The 26,981-nt window shown below is 42.4% G+C and overlaps 1 pseudogene; it reads left to right on the top strand.

The window, feature by feature from the left end:
- Nucleotides 1–2,522: 2,522 nt before the first annotated feature.
- Nucleotides 2,523–2,640, top strand: LOC124717618 (annotated as a pseudogene).
- The last annotated feature ends 24,341 nt before the right edge of the window (nt 2,641–26,981 follow it).

Here is a 26,981-nt window from a genome sequence, read left to right as displayed (position 1 = left end):
GTTTATAATATCAGCGTTACGCATTGGAAAATCATAGAAAGGAGCGACATTCCGCACATCTGATGTGTTGTCGATAGCCCAGCGAAAACATGTCTGTGTTAAGTTTTCAGCTTAGACAAACCTTCGTAATGAATCAGTCGGAATCTATTAGTGAAAACAGTATCAAAATCGCTACAGAGGTATCTGAGTTTAATCTGCCCATCATCATCACATCATCGTCATCATCATAAGCCAATTCAATCATTAAATGATGTGGCCTCTTCGAGTCGTAGATTCAAGTAGGCTTTCAGCAGTCTTCTCCAAGTGAGACGGTCTTGGGCAGTTCTCTGCCAAGTGTTACCAACGATCTTCTTGATGTCTTTGTCCTATCTGTCTGGTGGTCTTCCTCTAGGCCTCCGGTTCTCTCTCGGACTCCACTCCAGTACTAGCTTCGTCCATCTGTTGTCTTTTCTTCTTGCGACGTGGTCAGACCACTGCCATTTCTAGGAACCTACTGTCTCTAAGATGTCATTAACCTTCGTCACAGACCGGATGTCATCTGCCCTTTTCCTGTCCTTTCTTGTATAGCCCAGCATTGATCTCTCCGTGGCTCTCTGTGCTGTCCTAAGTTTCCTTTTGTAAATGAGTTCAGTGTCCATGTCTCGCAGCCATACGTCATCACAGGAGGAATGCATTGATCAAATACTGCTTTCTTCAGATTTACTGGCATTTTTGATCTGAATACTGTTGAATTCTTTCCAAATGTTTGCCAGCCAAGCTTGATGCGTCGATAGATTTCTGGCCTTATGTCTCCTTATTTATAATCTGTCCAAGATAGACATACTCACTGACCTCTTCTAATAGACCGTCCTTGACTTTCAGATCTTCAGCTGGGGCCCATTTGTTGGACATTACTTTTGTTTTGGATAGGTTCATGTTCAAGCCATCCAGCTGACATTCCGATGCAAGATCTGTAACTAAATTTTGGAGCTCTGTGAAGTCTTTGGCCAGTAAGGCAATATCATCAGCAAATCTCAAGTTGGTAAGCCTTCTTCCATTAATTCTAATTCCCTTACCTTCCCAGCTCAGCTCTGACATAGCCATTTCCAATACAGCAGAGAACAGTTTTGGGGAGATGGGATCGCCTTACTTGACACCTCTCATGATACTGACTTCGTGAGTTGATTCGCCGACGTTAACACAAGCTGAAGAATTCTCGTAGATTTTCCTGAGCACTTGGATGTATGCTGCTCCCACTCCTTGCTAATCTGCCCATACAAACAGAAAAAACGCCGGGGGCGGACTGTATACTGAGGTGACGTAAGAGTAATGATATAGCGATATGCACGTATGCACATGGCAGTAAACGAGATATAAAAGGGCTGTAGTGCCTGGGCAGAGGTGTCATTTGTATTCAGGTGATTCAGGTGAAACTGTTTCCGAATTGATTATGGCGGCATGGCGGGAATTAACAGACTTCGAAAGCGGAACAGTAGCTGTAGCTAGACGCGTGAGACATTCCGTTTCGGAAGTCGTTAAGGAATTCAATATTCCGCGATCCACAGTGTCAAGTGTGTGCCAAAAATATCAGATTTCAGGCATTACTTCGCACTACGGGCAAGGCAGTGGCCGATGGCCTTCACTTAACGACCGAGAGTAGCTGCATTTGTCGGTGCTAATAGACAAGCAACACTGCGTGACATCAGTGTGCGACGTACGACAAAAGCATCTGTTAGGATAGTGTGGCGAAATCTGGCGTTAATGGGCTCTGGCAGCAGACGACCGACGCGAGTGCGTTGGAAAACCGTGGCCTGGTTAGAGGAGTCCAAATTTCGGTTGGTAAGAGCTGCGGTAGGGTACGAGTGTGGCGCAGACTCCACGAAGTCATGGGCCCAAGTTGTCAACAAGGCACTGTGTAAGCTCGTCGTGGCTCCGTAGTAGCGTGGTCGGTGTTTACGTGCTGTGAACCGCGTCCTTTGATACAACTGAACCAACCATTGGCTGGAAATGGTTATATTCGGTTGCTTGGACACCAGTAATCGGCAGTCACGGGCTTTATGTTCCCAAATAACTATGGAATTTTTATGGATGAGAATGCGACGTTTCACCGAGCCACAATTGTTCGCGAACGGTTTGAAGAACATTTTGGACATTTCGAGGGAATGATTTGGCCATTCAGGAGCACTCGAAATGAATCTCATCGAAGACTTACGGTACAAAATCGAGAGCTCACTTCCTGCACAAAATCCTGTACCAGCAACACATTGAAAATTATGAAAGGCTATAAAGGAACATTGTTCAATATTTCCGTAGGGGACTTCCATCGACTTGTTGAGTCCATGCCACACCAAGTTGCTGCACTTGAGTCGGGCAAAAGCAAGTCCGACAAGATATTAGGAGGTAGCCCATGAATTTTGTACCTCAATGCGTATCTGTAGATGTATAGAATAATATGAACCTCCGTCACGAAATTTTATTTGGTACGAGTGTATCATGTATTAATATTCTTCATACCAATTATTTAGTGTTTAATATGGCGAGGGGCCAGCGGCCTTGCCGCAGTGGTAACACCGGTTCCCGTCAGATCACCAGAGTTAAGCGCTCTCGGGCTGGGCTAGCACTTGGATGGGTGACCATCCGGTCTGCCGAGCGCTGTTGGCAGGCGGGTGTGTACTCAGCCCTTGTGAGGTAAACTGAGCAGCTACTTGACGGAGAAGTAGCGGCTCCGGTCTCGTAAACACATACGGCCGGGAGAGCGGTGTGCTGACCACATGCCCCTCCATATCCGTATCCAGTGACGCCTGTCGGTGAGGATGACACGGCGATCGGTCGGTTCTTTTGGGCCTTCATGGCCTGTGCGGGAGGAGTTTAGTTTTTAATATATGGCGAGGACTTGAAACAATACTTTATTCCCATGACTGTTGGCGAGTAGTAGGATTTGCATGGAGCAGCACCAAAGCCATCTAGCGGCCACCACGCTAGCTAAGCACCGAGTCGCCTCCCAGACTTGTAAAAACTATCAGCCAGAGAATCAGTATTATTATTACAGTCAAAACTTCTCCACCCCCCATAACCATATTTGTATGGTTTTGTGGCGACGTATTGCTACAGTGCGATTCATCATTGGGTATTGTACTATGATAAACATGACAACTCACAGCTATCTGTCTTCATTCTTGGCTGGCTCTGAGCACTATGGGACTTAACGTCTGAGGTCACTAGTCCCCTAGAACGTAGAACCTTAACTAACCTAAGGACATCACACACATCCATGCCCGAGGTAGGATTCGGACCTGCGACCGTAGCGGTCGCGCGGGTCCAGACTGTAGCGCCTAGAACCGCCCGGCCACCACGGCCGGCACTGTCATTATTCTTCTGGCTGATTTGATGCGATGTCAGTGTTCGGAATACACTTTGGTAATAAAGTGCTGTACGACTTTCTTTAAATTGATTCTAATATTTCTGTAATTTACTCTTCGTTTTTCCTTTGAAACTTCATCCAGTTTTCTTTCATGATCATTACAAAGATCCTCTACTTGGCTTACTACCACTACCTGTTGAAGCGTAAGTTTAAAAGTTTCTTGCTGTAATTGCAAGGTACTAAGATTTCCCGTCAATTTTTCTATAGACTCAGGACTATACTTCTAATGGTAGTTATCAAGTCTGAGTTCTCCTGAGTTACGGTTTCTAGTTGAGGTGGCAACTCTTTGATCACCTGACTGGCAGCCAGATCTGACAGGTCAAATCGCCTTGTTTGCCGCTTCGTTCCTCTCTGTCTCTGATTCACAGTAGTCATTTTATTTTTTAGTTCCTAGAATAACTGCATGATAGGAACTTGTGCTCCTTTATCAGATCCAGCAATACTTTCACTGCCGGCCGCAGTGGCCGTGCGGTTAAAGGCGCTGCAGTCTGGAGCCGCAAGACCGCTACGGTCGCAGGTTCGAATCCTGCCTCGGGCATGGATGTTTGTGATGTCCTTACGTTAGTTAGGTTTAACTAGTTCTAAGTTCTAGGGGACTAATGACCTCAGCAGTTGAGTCCCATAGTGCTCAGAGCCATTTGAACCAATACTTTCACTTGCAGTCGGCGACGTAACTTCACTAGTCGCAGCTGTAACGTTACTTGAGTTGTTAGTGTCTAATTCGCCATCCCCCACCTGATCCAATTCAGTCTCTGGATTTACTCAAGCAATCATATTTAGCTGATTTCTCGCTGTAATTATATTTATGTACAGTACATAATAGTTTGTGGGAACTTTTGCTAGTCGCGATGCGGCATGTACGTAAACAGTTTACAGATATGTTCGTTTTGTAAATTAAAACCGTCTTTCCTTGCTGCAACGTGTTTTATTTCTTCCATACGCATTCTCCTTTTACGTAAAGGCATCTTCAGTGGGATCCAGAACGATACAGTTTTTTTTCATTTGTAATACACTGATCAGCCAGAACATCATGTCCCCCTTTGGCACAGATAGCAGCGGCGACGCGTCGTGGCATGGAAGCAGTGAGGCCTTGGTGGAGGGAGTTGGCATCATGTCTGCCCACACAAGGCACCTAATTCCCACAAATTCCGGGTATGGGGGCCACGTTCAATCACATCTCAGATGTACTCGATCAGATTGAGATCTGGAGAGTTGTGCGGCCAGCACACAAATTGGAACTCATCACTTTGTCCCTCGGACCACTCCATCACACTCCTGGCCTTGTGACACGGAGCATTATCTTGCTGAAAAATGCCACAGCCGTCGTCATGCAAGGAGGTAATTCGTCTGCAATCAGTGTACGATACTCCTCGGCCGCGTCATTTCCTTGCACGAGCTCAACTCGACCCATGGATGCCCACGTGAATGTTCCTGAGAGCACAGTGGAGCTGCCGCCTGCTTGTACCCATCCCGCAGCACAGCTGTCAAGGAGCTCTTCCCCTGGAAGACAACACAGTCGCACCGTCCATCGGCATGATGAAGAAGGTATCGGGATTCATCAGGCCATGTAACGCTCTGCCACTGCGCCAACGTCCAGTTCCAATGGTCACGTGCCCATATCAGTCGCAGTTGCCGATGTCGTCGCGTTAACATTGCCGCATGCATGGGTCGTCGGTTGTGGAGGCCCATCGCTAGGAGTGTTCGGTGCAGTATGCGTTCGGACATTGTACCTCTTAAAAATAGTAATGTAACTATTTATTTAGAGGAAACATTCTCCTAGTAAATTTGTTTGTCCTTTGATTTATCGTGATCTGTTACTGATTTTTAGTGGAGATAGTTTTTACTTTTAGCTTTCAAAAAAATACAAAAGAGATATAATAAGCAAAATAATGAATTTCGTAGGTTGCCAATTACGTATTATATCTGGTTTTATCGAGCGCCGGGCTCCCTACAAATTACTGTAAATGCAATAGCGTAGTATTACTCAGATCCAGTTCACTATCACAGAAAATAGACAAGTTTTAATAAACTTATTTCACTGGATTACTTCAATTAATCTCACTGAATATTTTTACATAATTTCTTCCGCTCCGGCTATCAGACATTGTGCTGTGAAAAAATATTTTTAAATGTACCGCGTAATGGCGGCTAATTGTTAACAATCAGAGATCACTGTTACTCGCCCCGCAGCAGCTGGAAACATGCCAAATAATTTTCATTAAATATTCTTTTCATAAGATAAATGTGGCGTAGGTTCTTGAAATAACACACGGAGATCACTTTATACTAATATATTCTTACTAGGACACAGTTTACACCATTAAATATTTGCAATTACGTTACGACAGAAACAAATGCTAGCGCAGCACAATAGCTTCCGTACCTTATTCCAGCTGACACCAGAACGAACAGAACAAAACAGACTAGACAGAAGAATGAACATTGCATTTTGTTTTATACTCTTACAGAGTTGATAATACTTCTTTTAATTACTCACACATTATAATCTCATACACTAAAAATAATGTCTTTTCTGCATCTAACGATCTACATTGTATATTTTTACAGTTAGTGTTATTACCTTTCGCAGATAAATCGATGTTTGCAGTTCATTTTCGGTCACATACAGCCATTTTTATTTATGTTTCACCTCGATAAGGGTGAATATTGCAAAAGGGACACTACAACCTTCTTGTAATCTGTCCGGCATTAAAGTCTGGTGTTAGTTCCACCACAGTTCGCTGCCTGTCCTGTTTCACCAGTCTTCCCAGCCTACGAAGTCCGACATCTGTGATGAGCGGAGGCTGCCCAACCGCACGACGTCTGTGCGTGGTTTCTCCTTGGTTTCGCCACGTGTTGAAGACACTCATCACAGGACTCCTCGAACATCCGACTGCTCGAGCCTAACCTCCGGACCGTCAACAATCTGCCCTCGGTCACACACAGATACATCGCACACCTTCCCCATTCTACACACGGACATCAAGCTCACTGATACTACATGCACCGTGCGTGTGTCTGACTAGCAGGCGTTCCTCGCCACGTGACGCTGCTGTTGCCTGGACGTGTCTATATCGATAGTAAGTCGGTGGTCATAATGTTCTGGCTGATCACTATGTTTGTAGATTATAAAACATTTCACCTCTCGTTCTTCACGTAAATAAGTCGGTACTTACAATTCTTCGCGTTTTTGATTGGTATCCGCATTTCTTCTCATCTGGTCACTGTATCTGAATTTCTTTTTATATGGTCACATGCTGAAGATTGTACTGTAACTTTACTTACGAAACGTAAGCAGGTTTTTATGTTCCGAGCATTTTTCTTCGCAATTTTCATATTGTTTGCTCTTACTGCTGTGGCGCCGGAAGCAGACTTGTTAACTTACAGATGGTATTTGCGCGCAGCCCAACACTGAAGGCTTCTTAGAGAGACAAATGCCAATCGCTATTAAACGCTGCGCTTTCCTAATTATGGATACCCGCCATGTTGTGACCTTTTTTACAAAATGTGCAATAATTACATTATAATTACATATTTCACCATTCACTCCATTTTCTACTTTTAAAACCTCAAATAAAGAGATTTCAGAGCTACAGAAAGCAGAACTAGGGGGAGTGAGCGGTACATTATCTTACTTGTGATGCAGCTGCTAATAGTGATATCTTCAAATGGTTCAAATGGCTCTGAGCAATATGGGACTTAACTTCTGAGGTCATCAGTCCCCTAGAACTTAGCACTACTTAAACCTAACTAACCTAAGGACATCACACACATCCATGCCCGAGGCAGGATTCGAAACTGCGACCGTAGCGGTCGCGCGGTTCCAAACTGTAGCGCCTAGAACCGCACGGCCATCCCGGCCGGCTAGTAATATCTTCACAAGAATTTATTGAGTGTATTATTTTTTATTCATTTCTTTAAATCTGTTGCTGCTTTTCAGTAAAATTTCGTTCCCTTTTAATTTTTATGAACTTTTTAATATTAATATGTACAGTCAGTTAGGGTAACTTGGTAACAATTTTTACCATTACACACACATCACAATCGACAATGTAACATTTTACATCTATATTTATTGAGTGTTTGGGGAAATAAATATGTGTACTAACTGTGCCGTACACCGTAAAATTTCAATTTCAATACTAGTAAAAAGTTTCACTGTCATTCAGCATAACTTTAGATTAGCCTTAAAAAAGAAAAAAAACCGTATTGATGGTCTGGGTAGATTTGGAACCTACCAGACGAAAATCAGGTGTTAATAACAAGTACAAACAAGCAATGTTAATACAGTACTGAAAGTTTACTTCGAAATATCGAGATATCTGTATCGCAATGTTAATTCCACACTGCAAGTTTACTTTGAAATATCGAGATATCTGTATGGACTCGGGATTGTTCAACTTAACCGTCGCTAGAAGCTCTCTTCACAACCAACGCACTTAAAGGATAACTCCAAGCTTAAGAGCTTGTAGGAAGTTGGAAAGACAACTGCAATATCAATTAGAAACCACAGAGGTAACAAAACTGTTACTACTAGTACAAAGTAATGCAAGTAGGAGGAGGAGCAGCGATTTCAAACAAAAGTTGTAAGTGGTACAAAGGTACCCTGACTGGTAAAAAGTTACCCTGATTGACTGTACGTCAATACGAAAAATAAATTAATAGTAATGAAATATACATATTTTGGAATAAAATTACATATTCAAAACACTCAGGATCTATTTTAATAGTCCTACGAACGGTCGCAAGTTTAATTCATCATAACTATTTAGAACCGGCTTTAAAATTATATGAGAAAATATCGTTCTCTCAGAATAACCGGCTTGGCTTCGTATTTTCGCTACCTTGAAGATTTCGAAAATCTCAAGTGTGCTAATTTGATTTGCACTGGACTGTCGGACTTTTTTAACGAAATTATATGTAGGCTCTCAATCACTACAGTTCGTGGTTCTATTAGTGATATGGCCCTAGTGGCGGCCACGTATACTTCGTGCAAGTCGGTTATTGCCGTTCACACAGAAAGACTCACCCATATTTCGTTACAAAACCTGTTTAAAACATACAAAGGGTAACATTAGTATAAACGGAAGGCAGTTAGACAATATTTGGACAAAAAAGAGTGACTAGTTTCACTTAACGAAACTGATATAAACATGTTCGTCATAACAGTACAAACTTCAAATGGCTCTAAGCACTACGGGACTTAACATCTAAGGTCATCAGTCCCCTAGACTTAGAACTACTTAAACCTAACTAACCTAAGTACATCACACACATCCACTCTCGAGGCAGGATTCGAACCTGTGACCGTAGCAGCAGCGCGGTTCCGGACTGAAGCTCCTAGAACCGCTTGGCCACAGCGGCCGGCTACAATACAAGCCCAGGAGTACGAACGATAACGGAGCAAGTGACAGAACAAGAAATACAAAGACTGAGGTTGCGTCAATGAGGTAATGTAATTTTTACCCCTTCCTCCAGATTTTGAAACACTATGAACTAATATTGGATTCGTACGTAACTTTGAAGCGTTGTGCCGTAAGTGTAGTAAACGCGACATATACACAGAGACTTTAGTCATCGATAATGTATTCTCCTTCACTGTTTACAACAGTCTGCCAGCCCTGGGATAGCTTTGCGATTCCGCGACTGTAGAAACCACGTGGATTTGAGGCGAAGAATTCGTCGAGCCATGTTGGGAGTGCATTTTAATCGGAAAAGGAAGTTCCTTAAGGGTTGTTCAATAGAGAGTGTTAAAGGTGAACATTAGGGGGCACAACGTCAGGTGAACAAGGTGGGTGCGGAATGACTTCCCAAACCAACTCCTGTGTAGTGTTTTTTGTCAGTCTTGTGGTTGTTCTGGGACTGCGTCTTCTGTCTTCGTTTTGACTATAAAGTTCAGCATTGATGGTTAAACCTCAGGGAGGCAATTCGTAGTACACCACACAGTCGCCTTTCCACCGGATGCGTAAAGTTGTCCTTTGTGCATGCGCGCTAGTGCTTGCACCCGGAGCTGCTGCATTTTTTTGGCTCAACCATTCGTTATGTTAGCATAACGACAATATTTCTCGTCACCAGTAACGACGGAAGATAGGAATCTCCGGTGCTGCTCACGACCCAGTTGATGACGACCAAACATACACTGCTGGCCATTAAAATTGCTACACCACGAAGATGACGTGCTACAGACGCGAAATTTAACCGACAGGAAGGACATGCTGTGATATGCAAATGATTAGCTTCTCAGATCATTCACACAAGGTTGGCGCCGATGGCGAAACCTACAACGTGCTGACATGAGGAAAGTTTCCAACCGATTTCTCATACACAAACAGCAGTTGACCGGCGTTGCGTGGTGAAACGTTGTTGTGATGCCTCGTGTAAGGAGGAGAAATGCGTACCATCACGTTTCCGACTTTGATAGACGTCGGATTGTAGCATATCGCGATTCCGGTCTATCGTATCGCGACATTGCTGCTCGCGTTGGTCGAAATCCAATGACTGTTAGCAGAATATGGAATCGGTGGGTTCAGGAGGGTAATACGGAACGCCGTGCTGGATCCCAAAACAGTCGAGATAACAGGCATCTTAACCGCATGGCTGTAACGGATCGTGCATCCACGTCTCGATCCCTGAGTCAACAGATGGGGACGTTTGCAAGACAACAACCATCTGCTCCAACAGTTCGACGACGTTTGCAGCAGCATCGACTATCAGCTTGGAGACCTTGGCTGCGGTTACCCTTGACGCTGCATCACAGACAGGAGCGCCTCAACGGCGAACCTGGGTGCACGAATGGCAAAACGTCATTTTTTCGGATGAATCCAGGTTCTGTTTACATCATAATGATGGTCGCATCCGTGTTTGGCGACATCACGGTGAACGCACATTGGAAGCGTGTATTCGTCATCGCCATACTGGCGTATCACCCGGCGTGATGGTATGGGGTGCCATCAGTTACACTTCTCCGTCACCTTCGCATTGACGGCACTTTGAATAGTCGACATTACATTTCAGATGTGTTACGATTCGTGGCTCTACCCTTCATTCAATCCTTGCGAAACCCTACATTTCAGTAGGATAATGCATGACGGCATGTTCTCGATACAGAAAATCTTCGACTGCTGTCCTAGCCAGCACATTCCCCAGCTTTCTCACCAATTGAAAACGTCTGGTCAGTGGTGGCGGAGCAACTGGTTCGTCACAACACGCCGGTCACTACTCTTGATGAACTGTGGTATCGTGTTGAAGCTGCATGTGCAGCTGTACCTGTACACGCCATCCATCCTCTGCGTGACTCAATGTCCAGGCGTATCAAGGTCGTTATTACGGCCAGAGGTGGTTGTTCTGGGTACTGATTTCTCAGGATCTATGCACCCAAATTGCGTGAAAATGTAATCACATGTGAATTCTAGTATAATATATTTGTCCAATGAATACCCGTTTATCATCTTCATTTCTCCTTAGTGTAGCAATTTTAATTGCCAGTAGTGTAGATGTGCATACGGTCATCCATTGATTTTTGTGTTTTTGGCTTCAAGTATGCGGTACCCATACATCCAATTTTTTTAACCTTTCCCATTGCATGCATATATCGTACGACGGCGGAATGGTCACAGTTCATCACATTTGCCAGTTCTCGATCACACTCATTATGGTGTAACGCGTTACAACTATCTTCATCAAATTCCGGTCTCCCTGAACGTGGAGAGTCACTAATGCCAAAACGGTCCTCTTGAAAACGAGAAAACCAGGTTCTTGTTGTGATATGTCCAGTGGCATTATCCACACACATGCCGTAAATGTTTCTGTCTGTCTCCGCTGCTGTCATCGCTCTATTGAATTGAAACAAATGAATATCTCGGATTCCGATTTGAGCACTTCGTACTCCATTTTCTAGTATCCATAGCTCCACTCACCATTTCCGAAAGACGAAATGACAGTTTCAGTCAAACGGAGTCAGTGTAATACAAATAAAAAATGGTAATCGATAAATAAACCAATAGCAAATGGAATACCAACATACAAAACAAAAACACTACGAACTTATGCACCAACCTAATATTTTACAAAAAAAGTCTTCTCAGTAATGGCTCAGTGCATAATTAATTCATGATAGTTGGTGCAAATACTAGTAGCCCAAGAAAAACAAGAAAAAAGATTAACATATGGTTATGCTCAACTGTCAAGTGCTTTGTACGTTTGACTATCTCTCTTTCATTCTCTAGCCCCCCACTTTCCCTCTCCCTCCCTCTCTCTCTCTCTCTCTCTCTCTCTCTCTCTCTCTCTCTCTCTCTGTTTCTTTCTCTCTCTGCCTCTGTCTCTGAAATCACATAAAGCATCCAATCAATCTGAGAAGTTTCAATTCGACTCCTCCTTCCTTTCTGAGTGTTTCACTTTTTTTGTTAGACAGTGTATGTATAAGTATTGGCTGATAATTTCTGTGGCAATGTACAGAAGGCCATGGAAAGTATGGACCTGCTGGGAAAAGATATTTTTCGTTTGTTTTCTTTTTTTTCGTGAGATTCCGTCTGTGGGAGGTAAGTGAACTAATGATACCACTGGTCTATCCAACACAGAGCTTATCATCTGCCGATTCAGACTAAGTGCCGCATTGCATTTTGCGAACCACGGCATAGGGCTACCTAGCGGGGCGGTTATGGCTGAAACAACCGGTTTTCGGTCACATCTTTTTTCTTTTTTTCAACGTCAGTTTAACCGATCAGTTAAAACAGCTCAAAATAACCGATTCCTGAAACATCCGATTTTCCGTTTTTTATTGTTATTAATTCGGGTAGCAAACGTAGAAATCGTACAAATATTGAAAAATTTTGACTCGCCCAAATTCTATATACATAGGGGAAATAATTAAATAGGCAAAAAAAATACAGTCCATCCACAGTTCACTGTATTCCTCGAAAGTGATAAGCGCTTTACTTACAGAAAAAAAATTGCCAGTGAAATCAAAATGTTTTGAAACGACGCTCAAAAATCATGGTGTAATCGGGTATCATACTTCTATTTGGGCATTACGAAAAGTAAGTGCTAAACGGCGTTCCTAACAGTTTACTGTATGGGCATCCACAGCCAAACCTTTGCATGTCGAATAAAACCACTGCAGGTGTTGTAAACACTTCGATAAAGGATTTATAACAGTTGCAGTGGTTTTTATTCAGCTTGTTAAAGGAAGAAAACGAGGTTGAAAAACCCTGTTTTTCGTGTTAGTTTGTCAATTTTCAACGGCTACAATCAGATCAAGGCAAAGTATACACAGGTTGCTATTTTTATTCTTAACTATGACGGAACTGTCAAGTTATAAGTTTACTGCTTATATTAAGTCACAAGTTTGTTGTGGCTTCTCCAGTTTTTGATATTTTAAAACGAGTGTAGCATTGTAATTCATTGATACAGTATTCCGCAAAAACTTCCAGATTAGGGATGGTGCTGTTCTGTTATTCAAATGATGTCCAACAATGACAGTGATGAACCACCATGTAGACTAAACGGGGGCAACTCTTGCACATTGCATGTACGCGCTTATCGTCTAAGAGGCCACGTCACGTGGTAGCAGGTACATCATTGTCTCAGCAATGCTGTACCAATTCTTATACCATGTGTTTGTTGCTCGCTTCTGTCGGTATTCTCATTAAAACACCACTGGTCGCTTTTCCATATCCTATAATAACGCAATATTTCAAAGCATTGCAAATATTACGATTACAAATTACTCATTCTATAATAAAGGTTTATTTAAAAATACGGCCTGGTTAATTGGGCAAATGAAAACTTGTTATACACTATGTGATCAAAACTATCCGAACATCTGGACGAAAAGGTCCGTGGAGCTTTTACCCGTAATACTGGAAATCAGTTTAATGTTGTCCCTCATTTATCTTCGATTACAGTTTTTACTCTCGCAGGCTAGTATGTAATAAGGTGCTTGAAAATATCTTGGAGTGTGGTTGTTTTTTTTTTATTTTTATTTTACTTTTTTTTTTTTTAAGGACTTGTAGTTCGGGGTGATATGTTACAATACAGCGTCACCGGTCTATTGCGGTTTAACTGTGTTGGTGAGGCAGTAAATTTCCACAGGGCAGTGACTCCGTCACTGCAATTCGCTTTGGGGGTGTGGCGGTGGGACTTGTAGTCCCGTACCACCCTCTGACGGTGATAGTACTACACGAGTCAGGCAGAAAAATTTTGCCTAACATGGGCAGGTGAAGGTGTGGCGGTGGGATTTGTAGTCCCGTGCGCCAGGGCAGGGGTGGGATGCTTGGAGTGTGAGACTTGTATTCCGGGGTGATATGTTACAATACAGCATCACCGGTCTATTGCGGTCTAACTGTGTTGGTGAGGCAGTAAATTTCCACAGGGCAGTGACTCCGTCACTGCAACTCACTTTGGAGCAATTCACTTTGAAGGTGTGGCGGTGGGACTTGTGGTCCCGTACTACCCTCTGACGGTGATAGTACTGCATGAGTCAGGCAGAAGAATTTTGCCTAACATGGGCAGGTGAAGGAGTGGCAACGCCAGGGCAGGGGTGATGTCGGCTTGGAGTGTGAACGATGCTCCTAAGTAATGTAATATGATTATAATATTCCGGCTGCGAGTACCAGCGATGATGCACTATCGTAATTTGATACGACAACGCTCTTTGCTCTGACGACAACGTTCTTTGCTGAAAAAAAGAGGAGCATCTACGTTTTCTTGTAATTGTTGGAGATGAGAAATGCGGATTGGACATGGTCCTTTTTTTAGGTCAGATAACCTTGCATATAGAATTAATCTGAAGTGCAGTCGTCAACATGTAATCGCGATTATCAAGAGCAGAAATTGAAATTGTGGGAAAAAGAAGGTAAATATCGTTTACGAACCTTTATTCTATGTTGGATCCTCGGACCTTCATTAGTGTTTTTAGCAACACAGTGCGTAATGATTTCTTCGCGAATTTACTATACTGGGCGAATCTGCTACTATCACGGTCCGAACGACGCGCAATTTTAAAAAATGCATGTGTAGATATGTACTGCTTTTATGTGTGTATTCTGAATCTATGTGGGTCGTGTGAAGACTTTTTGTTTAGTGATTTATGGTTAGGACACGCGCCCAGTCGAGAATGGAACGGGTACAGAATACAACGGACAATACTCAATCAGTTGAGGAAGTTCTTTCCACTGATAGTTCAGTACCTGTAATGACCACAGCTAACATTAAAGATTTGCTACACGGTATATCCCAAGCGGTGCAGACGTTAACTGCAAATCAACAACCGATCTCTGCCAAAGTGCAATCTATAGCAACTGAACAGTCTAGGAAAGCTTCCGCACAGCACAACAAGACAAAACTTCTACTATAGTTCATACTGTAGCAATAGAACAGGCAAGTCTCTCTGCTAAACAAGACGGTCTCGTTAAGCAGCAGGAGGCACTAGTAACTGAACAAGCCAATATCAGGCTAACTGTGCAGTATATTGCTATGGTTGAGTCACTGCCAACCAAACAAGATGTTGAGAGTTTGAGATGCGAAGTTATCTAGCTACGAAAATGGCAAATCTTAAGCTATCCCAGGAGGAAGTTCCTGAGGAAATCTTCAAAATCCAAACCGAAGTAAAAGATGTTACTACAACAGTAGATTATCTTGTATCCAAATTGGAACTTGTTAAATCAGTTTAACTCGCAGTTATAGAAGAGAGGGTGACACAATGTGTTAATGAAAAATTGCAACAAAACGTTTAACCTCTCTAATGTATCAGATTCCACAATGACCCAGATCGATAATGATTTGATAAGCCAACAATTTGGTCAAGAGTTCTCGAAGTGGAATGTCAGTATAACCAGATCGCTTGAGGAGTGTTCTAAATCACTGAAGGAAATAAGTGCGAGTGGTTCTGACACACATGTCACATTTTCCGACGAACCGAAGCAAAACGTGATGAATTGGGCGTGAGTGACGAGTTGCCCGACGCCTACTACGAAAAGTGCACATGCGGTGTCTGTCTCTATTTATGGCAATATACCACCCAACAGTTTATACGCCCAAATGTTAATGGAGTAGAAGCTCCTAATGCACCGGCAATTCCAAGCCCTTTGTCGGGAGAAGAAAACTGTTAACCCCGACGTTTTCATTCGCGCGTTCCGAGGTGTCTTACCCTGTGCATGGACTGACGCACAAAAGATTTCTTTTGTGGCTACATACAAGGGAAAGATAGTTTGTGGTGCACTGATATTACGGAAACCTGTGGCACCTACGAGGATTTTGAGCGAGCGTTCTTGAGTAGGAATTCAAGAACGACGGGAAAAAGAGGTTTATAATCCAGAACAATTTTCAGTCAAGAGTGGAAACTTGCGTCGGTACTTTGAATAAAAGTAGATATTAGGATTCTCCAGTCCCACAGGTAGATATTTCGAAGATTATTAAGGCAAAAAGCGACCGGTCGAGATACATGGAAAGCTCATGTATGCTCCCGAAGGCAATGTCGAAGTCTCTCTCTCTGTCGTCGACATCATCGACCTATTAAACGAAGAGTTAAGAGCTTCAAATCATGGGAATGGGTCGTCGACTAATGTAAACAAGAACTTTGCATACCACCCAGGACCGAGCGGCAATAATAATAGTAGAGTGCAGCACAGCTCAGGCTTCGAAGCTCGGCATGATAACAGCCAAAGATTGAATGCCAATGCGGTGTATTTGCAACCTTGCTGGGTGAAAAATAAACCTAAAGAGCGAAGATTCAACCCGATGCAAACTACGAATCAAAATAATCACAACCTACATATTCAGAATAATCACCAAATCCAAGGGAATAACCCGAATTGGCAACCACAAAATATTAACCAGCAATCTTCAAGTATAAATGACTGGAGAGTGCAACCGTCAGTGATTACGGATGTCACTGACGAACCCAGAACCCATCCGTTACACTAAAGACGACCGGATCGTGCCCCGGATAAATGGTCGGATGTGATGAAAGGGACTCTGACAAGAGAGTTGTCACGTTCCTGTTCAATGACGGACAGAGACTAGTAGATGAACTTACGCATGGCTTCCAGCACTGTACAGCAAAGCATACGACCGTTGCTATACCGGCGATATACGAGGTGCGGCTAGAAAAAAACCGGACTGATGCTGGAAAAAACATTTATTTACAATTATTTACAATTTCATGTTATCTCCTTCGATGTGCTCTCCTCCTCGGTCTCTACACCGCTCCATACGAATTTTCCACTGTTCATAGCAATGCTGCAGATCATTTTCGGTAAGTCCATACATTACTTCCGTCGCTTTTTCTTTTACTGCTTCAACAGTCTCAAATCTAGTTCCTTTCAAAGCTGACTTGACTTTAGGGAAAAGAAAAAAGTCACAGGGGGCCAAATCAGGTGAGTAGGGTGGATGATCTAAGATGGGAATGTTGTGTTTTGCCAAAAACGTCTTCACTGACAACGCACTGTGAGCTGGGGCATTGTCTTGGTGGATCCATGACTTTTTTCTCCACAAATCGTTCCGTTTTCTCCGTACTCGCTCACGTAGGGTAGCCAGGACGCTAATGTAGTAATGCTGATTCACTGTTTGTCCCTCTGGTACCCAATCAATGTGCACAATCCCTTTGATGTCAAAAAAACAATCATCATTGCCTTGAATTTCGATTTTGACATTCGTGCTTTTTTTTGTCGTGGAGAACCAGGAGTTTTCCAATGCATCGATTGGCGCTTAGTTTCGGGATCGTAAGTAAAAAACCACGATTCATCGCAAGTAATAACATTTTGTAAGAAGGTGGGATCACTTTCAATGTTTTCCAGGATGTCAGAACAAATCATTCTTCGGCGTTCCTTCTGTTCAATTTTGAGACAGTTTGGAACCATTTTTTAACACACTTTGTTCATGTTGAAACTTTCATGAAGAATCTGCCTAACACTTTCCTTGTCAACTCCTGTTAACTCAGACACTGCTCTGATTGTTAAACGGCGATCTTGTCGAAGAAGTTTACCGATTTTTTCAATGTTTGCATCAGTTTTTGCTGACAATGGTCTGCCAGTGCGAGTGTCATCACTGGTGTCTTCGCGGCCATCTTTAAATCGTTTAAACCACTCAAACACTTGTGTTCGCGATAAACAATCATCGCCGTACACTTGTTGTAACATTACAAACGTTTCACTTGCAGATTTTCCTAGTTTGAAACAAAATTTGATGTTAACACGCTGTTCTTTCTGTACACTCAACATTTTCCGACGCACAGACAAAACGTCAACTACTTAAAACAGACGCCACGGGCAGACTGAGTGCAGGAGGTAGATGAAACTCGAGCAGTAGGCGGAGCGAGAGTCACGTGACAGGCCACGCGACTTTCAGCCTTATTGCATTCGTTTTATTGTTTCACCAGTACTAGTCCGGTTTTTTTCTAGCCACACCTCGTATGCAGAAGTCCATGGCCATATCATTAAAGTCATTCTTGATACAGAAGCAAATGTCAATGCAATCTCCGCAGCACGGTTTGAGAGGTTCACGCGGCACCGGAAACTACCAGACTTCCTTGTGAGTAATTGCAAAGTTATAGGTGCAATCGGTACCAGCGCACAGAAGACTCTTATTGAATTAAGAATAGGAAACGTAGCAACTTTATGCACGTTTCTAGCATTAAATAAATTGATAGAGGACTGTATTTAGGGTATTGAGAATATCTGGGAGAAGGACGTAAAATTTGACTTCTCTGCGGGCTGTGCCTCTTTTAAGATGAGAATGTGTGTGTGGAGCTGATCAGAGAAGACTGTAGCCACGGAAGAAATTGTCGGGGATCAACAACTAAACTTGTTAAGGTGTTTCAAGAAGAATCGGAGATCAAATGCAGAAGACCTTTATCAAGTATGCACATTAAGTGATGTTATATCTGAAAAGACGTCTGAATGTAACTGTTTGGACGCTCGACAGCGAAAACAATTGGCAGACTTATTGTAGCAGAATATCGATGTCTTTAGTGAAAAACCGGGTATAGTGAAACTCTGTGTGTGTAATTTACAAGTGTACCCACATAGTACAGGGTGTGCATAAACTCCTGGAACACCATAGTTAAGATACGAAATAATTGTTTTCTGATTAATTATGCTTTGTATAAAGTATGTTTTCTTCGATATGTAATCTTTTATATGCTGTAAAGATGTAGAAAGGTGTATAATGTTTTCTCTTCACCGTTTAAACACTTTACCTCATTAGGAGGAGAATGACTTTAATAATATGTATTTTTTGTTGAATTGCTAATATGTGTAAATGAAAGGATTTTGTAAAAGGTATGAATATAAAACTATGTACATGCTGATTCACGCTTAGGACTTTTGAATTGTATAAATGAGAACTTGGTCTACTTCCCCTCTGCAACGAAAGTGAGTTAGCGCGCCCAACTAGTAACTGGAAAGTGCACATCACAGGTGCCGAGTGAAGCTTTCAGTACTTGGAGTTATTACGTAAAAGCCTCGGGTGGATAAACGCCTCTAAAATATTTCTCTGTTTCTGGAAAATACCATAAAAGTTGATGGTCATCGCCAAGAAGATAATAACAGAGCAAATTACTTACAACGGGAAGTCCACCTGTTGTTATGTATTCACCACCAACATTGCGTAATCACTTCAGAAGAGAGGTGAAGTCAGATCTTTTGTTAAGTGTATGGATTAGCACATTTACTAAAGTATGTGCAAATATAGGGTAACGCATGCTAAATTTGTGTACCAACCTTGATTTGTTTCCCATCATGATACGTCTTAGGATCCACTCCTCTTAAACAGTGATTTCCGATTATCCTGATTATGAGAACTGGTGAAAAACCAAGTGTTTAATTACTTTTGCTTAAACCTGAGTGCTAAAAAGTTGCCTAAAATTACTGAGGATTTTATTGAAGTTGAGGGAGGAAGTAAATGTTGCTTTTTTGAAAGCCTCCCTAGTAATTGAATTTCCTTAGTTCAAAGTGTCAGTGTTACGAGAATTAAAAGATTTTCTGCATTAGCTGTCATAAAATTCATACAAGGTGAATGAAAGTTGTAAAAGAGTATTTCCAAAGTTTGCTTTCTGTAGTTTGTTGATAAAAGTGTGTTTAGGTTGTGTTATGGAGACAGTCAAGACAAAGGGACCCCCTATTTTAAGTTGCTCAAAATGCATAAATTTACTTGATTGATGAATATACTAAACTCATTTGAAGTTAATGTTGGCTTTTGTGTACATTGTGTGATGAAAAGTGTAATATCAGCTTGTGAGCCCCCCTTACTGTTTTTCTCTTATTGAAGATGAAGTTACTATGAGTGCCCTTATTCATGAAAACATTTACAACATTACTTATTAAGGAATGTGTATATCTTACTGCAAGTGAATTTCAGTTGAATTTGTGCTGTTTATAATGTATCTGGCGCTGTAATGTATCTGGTACTGGAGTTCCTAACGTGCTTGGCCTTGAAAGTTTTGTAGAGAGAGACATTATCGCCTACCGTACTTATCATATTGGTGAACTTGCAAATAAGGACTCTGGTAAATCTGTGTATATTTCACCTTCTGCATTGTCTTTGTATACCCGTAGTAAGAGAAAAATATCTGTAAATGAGTCTGTATTCATTTGGATTAAAGGCAAAGGTGTATGTGATTTAAATCTATCGAAACCTAGGTAAAGATTACTTTATCCTTTGCAACTGGCCGGCTGTTTTTAATCCTATTACGTGGAACCGTTGCTGTTGCGCAGCTATGTTTAAAATACTATAATGTATCTGATGGAATAGAACTAAGTCCATGTTCATTTTTAGTTTAACATTGATTTCCACTTTTATTGTTGATGAAATAACTTTTACCAGGTAAAGTATTTACTGTTGATAAGTGATAAAGTGGCAAATGTGTTTGTGAGAACTTGCATTTCCTACTGAAACTGGTTACATCCACTATATCACTTGCCTGTTTGTAAAAGGGTTCGTTGCACTCCTGTGAGAAAGAAGTATAGGTTGTGTTTTTCTATCAAAACTATTTACTGTTTATTTAACAGAAATGTTTCATATTTCTGTACCTAATTAGGCTGGTGATCGTATTCTGTTTCATTTGAGTAAACGTGATTAGCTAAAACATTTTCTAAACTGGATTTGTCACTTTCTATATCCTTAAGTAACATTGATAGTCAGATCCGATAAGCCAAACCCATTAGGTAACTCACGGTCAGTTTTACTTAAATCCTCCCAGAGGGTAACATTTTACTGTATTCAGATACCAAAATTGCGTATTATCTACATTCTGACATAGCAAAACGCGATGCAGTGTAGTGTTATAAACACTTTCAATTATTTATTGCACAAGATGGGTCAAATGACTCTGAGCACTATGCGACTTAACTTCTGAGGCCATTAGTCGTCTAGAACTTAGAACTAATTTAACCTAACTAACCTAAGGACATCACACACATCCATGCCCGTGGCAGGATTCGGACCTGCGACCGTAGCGGTCACTCGGCTCCAGACTGTAGCGCCTAGAACCGCACTGCCACTCCGGCCGGCTATTGCACAAGAACCAAACTCTGTACAGATATCATACAAATGTCATTTTGAAGAGAAACTCTGAAAGTTTTTTTTGCGTATATATCTCCACAGCGTAGTTTGGTAATTTGGCAATAGTCAGCGCTGGTAGCAAACATGGCGAGCTCAGATGAGGATCGAGCTTTCTGAGTGTTGGAGTTCGACAGAAACAAGTATGCTACAGCTGTTCAACGGATGTTTAGAACCAAGTACGGTAAGAAACCACCCACAAGGAAGGCCATTTACCACTGGCATAACAAATTCGTTACGACGGGTTACTTATGCCCGGCAAAGAGAAGCGGACGCCGCAGTGTGAGTGAAGTGAATGTAGAGCGCGTAGGAGAGACATTCATAAGGAGTCCAAAGAAATCGGTGCGTCATGCATCCCGTGAACTCGAAATGGCTTCAAAGTCAGTGTGGAAAGTCCTGCCATAGAAGCTGTCTATGAAACCACTCAGATTGAAGCTAGAGCAGAAGCTCAATGACGACGACATAGACACGTCTCTACAGAAGGAGACAGCTGTTTCATCACCATATATCACTCCGTTTGAGTTTTTTCTGTGGGGGCACATTAAAGATCTGGTGCATGTACTGCCTCACCACGTGATGTAGCAGAGCTCCGGGAGAGAATATGGGAAGCGAATGCGACAGTCGACGATGCCATGCTGGGACGGGTATGGGCAGAATTGGACGTCTGCCGGGTCGCTCATGGTTAGTACATCGAATGTTTGTAGAAAAAACTTTCAAAGTTTCTCTTCAAAATGCAATATGTGTGACATCTGTACAATGTTTAATTCTTGTGCAACAAATAATTGAAAGTCTTCCTAGACTTTATGTACATCCTGTACATATTACCAAAGTTTTTATCCTATACCTTGGCGACCTTGACTATCTGTCGATGAAGAACTGCAACGAATGTTGAATTGGAAGTTGATTGAGCCATCCACAAGAAGCCCATACTGTAGTTCGTTATTGGTTGTCCCTAAACCAGAGGGCAAGGTTGGACTAGTTTCTGACGCAAGACAGATAAATAAGATCATAGTTCCTGTCCGCACTCATCCAGAAAATATCGATGAGCTTATAGAGAAGTTTCTTGGCAAGAAATTCTTTTCAACTTGTGATCTCAGAAGTTCTTACTGGCAGATAATGCCAAGTCCTGAATCGAGGAAGTACACAACATCTGTTTATCCGTGGAGAAGCTATCATTTTAAGGTTCTTCCATTTGGCCTAAATGTTAGCTCTTGCGTGTTTATCCAGGCATTTGACGCTGTTTTAGGACCTGAACTGCGTAGTCAACTTACGCTTTTTGTCGACGATATTCTCATGGCTACAACTTCTTGGGAAGAACAAATTAATCTCTTGGCCAGAGTCATAAACGTACTTAGTAAAGCAGGCGTGACAGCTAACCTGCAAAAATATCATTTTTCACTCTAATGGATCCGTTTCCTTGGGCATATAACAGACAGTAAGAGAACAATGCTAGATTCAGCAAAGGTGAGTGCCATCAATAATTTTCCCACACCGTCAAACAAGAAGCAGTTAAAATCTTTCATAGGAATAACGACCTTCTATAGGCGATTTTTAAACAAACAGGTGGTGAATGCAGAGACCTTCTACGAAAAAACGTACCGTGGAGGTGGACAAATGACTGTGAAGTAGCATTCCAGCTTATCAAAGACCCTCTTGCGGATGAAAAACTTTTACACAACCCAGATATGACTTTGGAGTTTGGTTTGATGACTGATTCATCGAGCGCTGGTTTAGGTTGCTGTTTGTTTCAAACCAAGGAAATCAATAATCAGCCAACGTTCTGTCCCATAGCTCACTCAAGTCATGTGTTACCACGTTGCGAGCGCTCCTACACAACTACAGAATTGGAAGCTTTGGCGGTTGTGTGGGCGTTTAGAAAATTCCACTATTACTTGTTTGGAGCACGCCCTACCGTGTACTGTGATCATCGAGTTCTCACATTCTTGCAACAACGCAAACTACTTCACGCTCGTCTATCACGCTAGACCTTGGCTTTACAAGAATATAATTTCAGAATTGTATACATAAAGGGACAACATAACCAGATCGCAGATGCTTTATCTAGACTGCCTGAAGGTTTGGAGAACACCACCACTGTGTAAGATGAGGAGAAGGAACATAGGATTTTGCTGATGAAATATTTGGAATCCAGGAGATATTATTTATACATGTGTAGTAACCTATCTGTCCTCCAGCAACGAGATGGTCATTGGTCTATAATTTTGAATAACCTGTGTCAGCCGAACCAAGGGCAGCTCCGCAGATTTTTAAAAGTAGTTGATAATGTTTTGTTCTAGAGAATGTCTGATACTTCAGATAAGTGGTGTGTATGTATACCAGATCACGTGGAAAGGCTCATCCCGCAAAGCTTGTCAGCTGACTAAGCCTGAATAAAGTACACAAGATGAGATGCACTTAATCAAAAAATTAAAATAAAATGTTCAAATGTGTGTGAAATCTTACGGGACTGAACTGCTAAAGTTATCAGTCCCTAAGTTTATACACTACTTAACCTAGATTATCCTAAGGACACACACACACACCCATGCCCGAGGGAGGACTCGAACCTCCGCCGGGACCAGCCGCACAGTCCATGACTGCAGCGCATTAGAACGCCCGGTTAATCCCGCGTGGCTGCACTCAATCATTCCACATAAGCCTTTAGATCTGATCTCTGTATACATTTGTGGACCAGTCCCGGGGGAAAGAAGAGGTAGTAAATAAATGGTTGGATTTTTGGATACGTTTTCTAAGTATGTAATGTTGTACCCAATTCAATGAGACACCAGCAAATCCGTCATCAAGAAATTGTTTTCTGATTTTATTCCATCTGTTTGGAAGCCAAGAACGATAATGGCAGACAGTGCAACATTTTGACGTGTTATACTTGGAAGAACACTTCATGGGAAGCAAATATTGCACATGTCAAAACGTCATGTTACAATCCCGGAGCGAGACCCATCGAACGTGTATTTAGAGAGTTAAATGGTTTTATGAGAACCTACTGCTCAACGAAGCAAACCTAGTGGATTGATCTGTTGCAAGGCTTCACTACAATCGTACATATCCTACCGCATACAACTACTGGTAATACTCCTAAATACCGAAGAAAATAATGAGTGGGTGCAGGCATTAACGAAGATACCCCGAAATCGGATCTCGTGGGAAGAAAAATACGAGTAGGTGATGCCTACCTCAACATTAAAGAGAAAGCTATTATGAGAAGGAAGAGACACGACAAGAGATTGAAGAGAACACAATATGATAAAATGTTGGAGATTTGGTACAATTGAGATCTCATTCATGATCTTCACTTCTGGAGAAGAGGATCAAGAAGTGAAAAAGAATATACCATGGATCATATGTTGTTATAAAACTGCCACATCCAGGTGCATATCTTTTAACATATTCAAAGACATTGAAAATAAAGGGTGTGTACCCTCATAAGGATTTAAAAATGTTCTACAAATATTTCTGTGTATTTTTTATATGTATGTCATGATTTGTGTAACTATATGCCTGTAAATAGTAATTATTTAAGTTATGTAATTTGTTTCCTATGATATGTGTTGATAATGTGCCACCGTTGTATGCCATGAACTGGTGTTCTAAATTGAGTGAACTTTCAATCGAGATATAGGGATATAACTATGTGGTTTAGTTATGGTTACTTGACCATGCTTGATTTTGTGTGAAATCGCTTTCAGCGATATGAAGACAATGAAATTCGTTCTTGTGAATTGTTTTAGGTCTGTGTCCTGTCTGACAATGAAAGTTCAATGGAAGTATCGTCCATTGACAGTTATGTTGTGGTTTTAGGCGGACTAGTGTTACTATGCAAAGTCAGTGATCCATCCTGCTCAATCGCTCATTCACGTGTGACTGTGTGTACCAGTCTTCTCTGAAGAACTCTTAGTGTCACTTTTGAATGTAACTGTGGATTACTTTGTTTTCACCGTGATCTGACTTTTTTTATTGTTTGCTGTACACTCTGGACTGCAAGTACAAACACGAACCGAAGTGGACTGTTTATACACAGCAGCGAGTTGGGTAGAGTTGAACGCTAACCCGTTTTATTTCAGATAGGCGCTGTAGTTCGCGTTTTTGTCCTCGCTCATTCTTTTGTACCTTGCTGCATGTCGCGAGAACTGTCTTGGCGCAGTGAGGCCTCAGCAGTTCGTTCCACCCCAGTCTCCAGTACTTCACTAACAGCTTCCCATCTAACCACCTGAACAGCCATCACCACCGACCACCACTCCATCCCGATGTCTTGCAGCTTCTAAACATCCTGCTGTACCATCGGCATCGCGCCGTCGACGTCGTACCATTATCACCGGACTGTCGACATAATATCCATAATCTTGTGTTGTGTGAATAACTCCATTTTCAAAGACTCTATACAGTTCTGCGAACATTTAAGCGATTTTCTCTGTTTTTTTGGTACCTTAATGTGTAACTTTTTCTATACATGCTGAAAACCAACATGTTTGATTCAAAATTATGCTGTTTTGCTAAATATAATTACAGCCGGTCTGGAGAGACCTAATAGAATGTTTTGATCTCGTGCTTCCTTCACCAACCGCGCCCGAAGTGGGTGGACCTATTTTCCCTTGTACGGACCATTCCCAAAAGAGGTAGTAATATTATTCATGCCAGCCGATAATCAGAAATGCCAAAAAATACAATTTAATTTCAATGAAGACATATAAAATGTTTCTCTTAATTTTGAAAGTTGTATAAACAAAATTAAATATTATGACCATAAGTAATGTAATATTAATACAATATTCCAGCTGCGAGTACCAACGATGATGCACGACCGTAATTTGATACTACAACGCTCTTTGGTCTGACGACAAAGCTCTTTGCTGAAAAAAAAGAGGGGCATCTATGCTTTCTAGTAATTATTCAAGATGAGAGATGCCGATTGAACATTGTGCTTTTTTGAGGTCAGATAGGTTTGCATATACACTCCTGGAAATTGAAATAAGAAAACCGTGAATTCATTGTCCCAGGAAGGGGAAACTTTATTGACACATTCCTGGGGTCAGATACATCACATGATCACACTGACAGAACCACAGGCACATAGACACAGGCAACAGAGCATGCACAATGTCGGCACTAGTACAGTGTATATCCACCTTTCGCAGCAATGCAGGCTGCTATTCTTCCATGGAGACGATCGTAGAGATGCTGGATGTAGTCCTGTGGAACGGCTTGCCATGCCATTTCCACCTGGCGCCTCAGTTGGACCAGCGTTCGTGCTGGACGTGCAGACCGCGTGAGACGACGCTTCATCCAGTCCCAAACATGCTCAATGGGGGACAGATCCGGAGATCTTGCTGGCCAGGGTAGTTGACTTACACCTTCTAGAGCACGTTGGGTGGCACGGGATACATGCGGACTTGCATTGTCCTGTTGGAACAGCAAGTTCTCTTGCCGGTCTACGAATTGTAGAACGATGGGTTCGATGACGGTTTGGATGTACCGTGCACTATTCAGTGTCCCCTCGACGATCACCAGTGGTGTACGGCCAGTGTAGGAGATCGCTCCCCACACCATGATGCCGGGTGTTGGCCCTGTGTGCCTCGGTCATATGCAGTTCTGATTGTGGCGCTCACCTGCACGGCGCCAAACACGCATACGACCATCATTGGCACCAAGGCAGAAGCGACTCTCATCGCTGAAGACGACACGTCTCCATTCGTCCCTCCATTCACGCCTGTCGCGACACCACTGGAGGCGGGCTGCACGATGTTGGGGCGTGAGCGGAAGACGGCCTAACGGTGTGCGGGACCGTAGCCCAGCTTCATGGAGACGGTTGCGAATGGTCCTCGCCGATACCCCAGGAGCAACAGTGTCCCTAATTTGCTGGGAAGTGGCGGTGCGGTCCCCTACGGCACTGCGTAGGATCCTACGGTCTTGGCGTGCATCCGTGCGTCGCTGCGGTCCGGTCCCAGGTCGACGGGCACGTGCACCTTCCGCCGACCACTGGCGACAACATCGATGTACTGTGGAGACCTCA

The sequence above is a fragment of the Schistocerca piceifrons genome, chromosome 9 (genome assembly GCF_021461385.2).
Source record: "Schistocerca piceifrons isolate TAMUIC-IGC-003096 chromosome 9, iqSchPice1.1, whole genome shotgun sequence".
Classification (NCBI taxonomy): Eukaryota; Metazoa; Arthropoda; class Insecta; order Orthoptera; family Acrididae; genus Schistocerca; species Schistocerca piceifrons.
The sequence above is the reverse complement of the archived record's forward strand: the minus strand, read 5'-3'. Positions and strand labels throughout refer to the sequence as shown.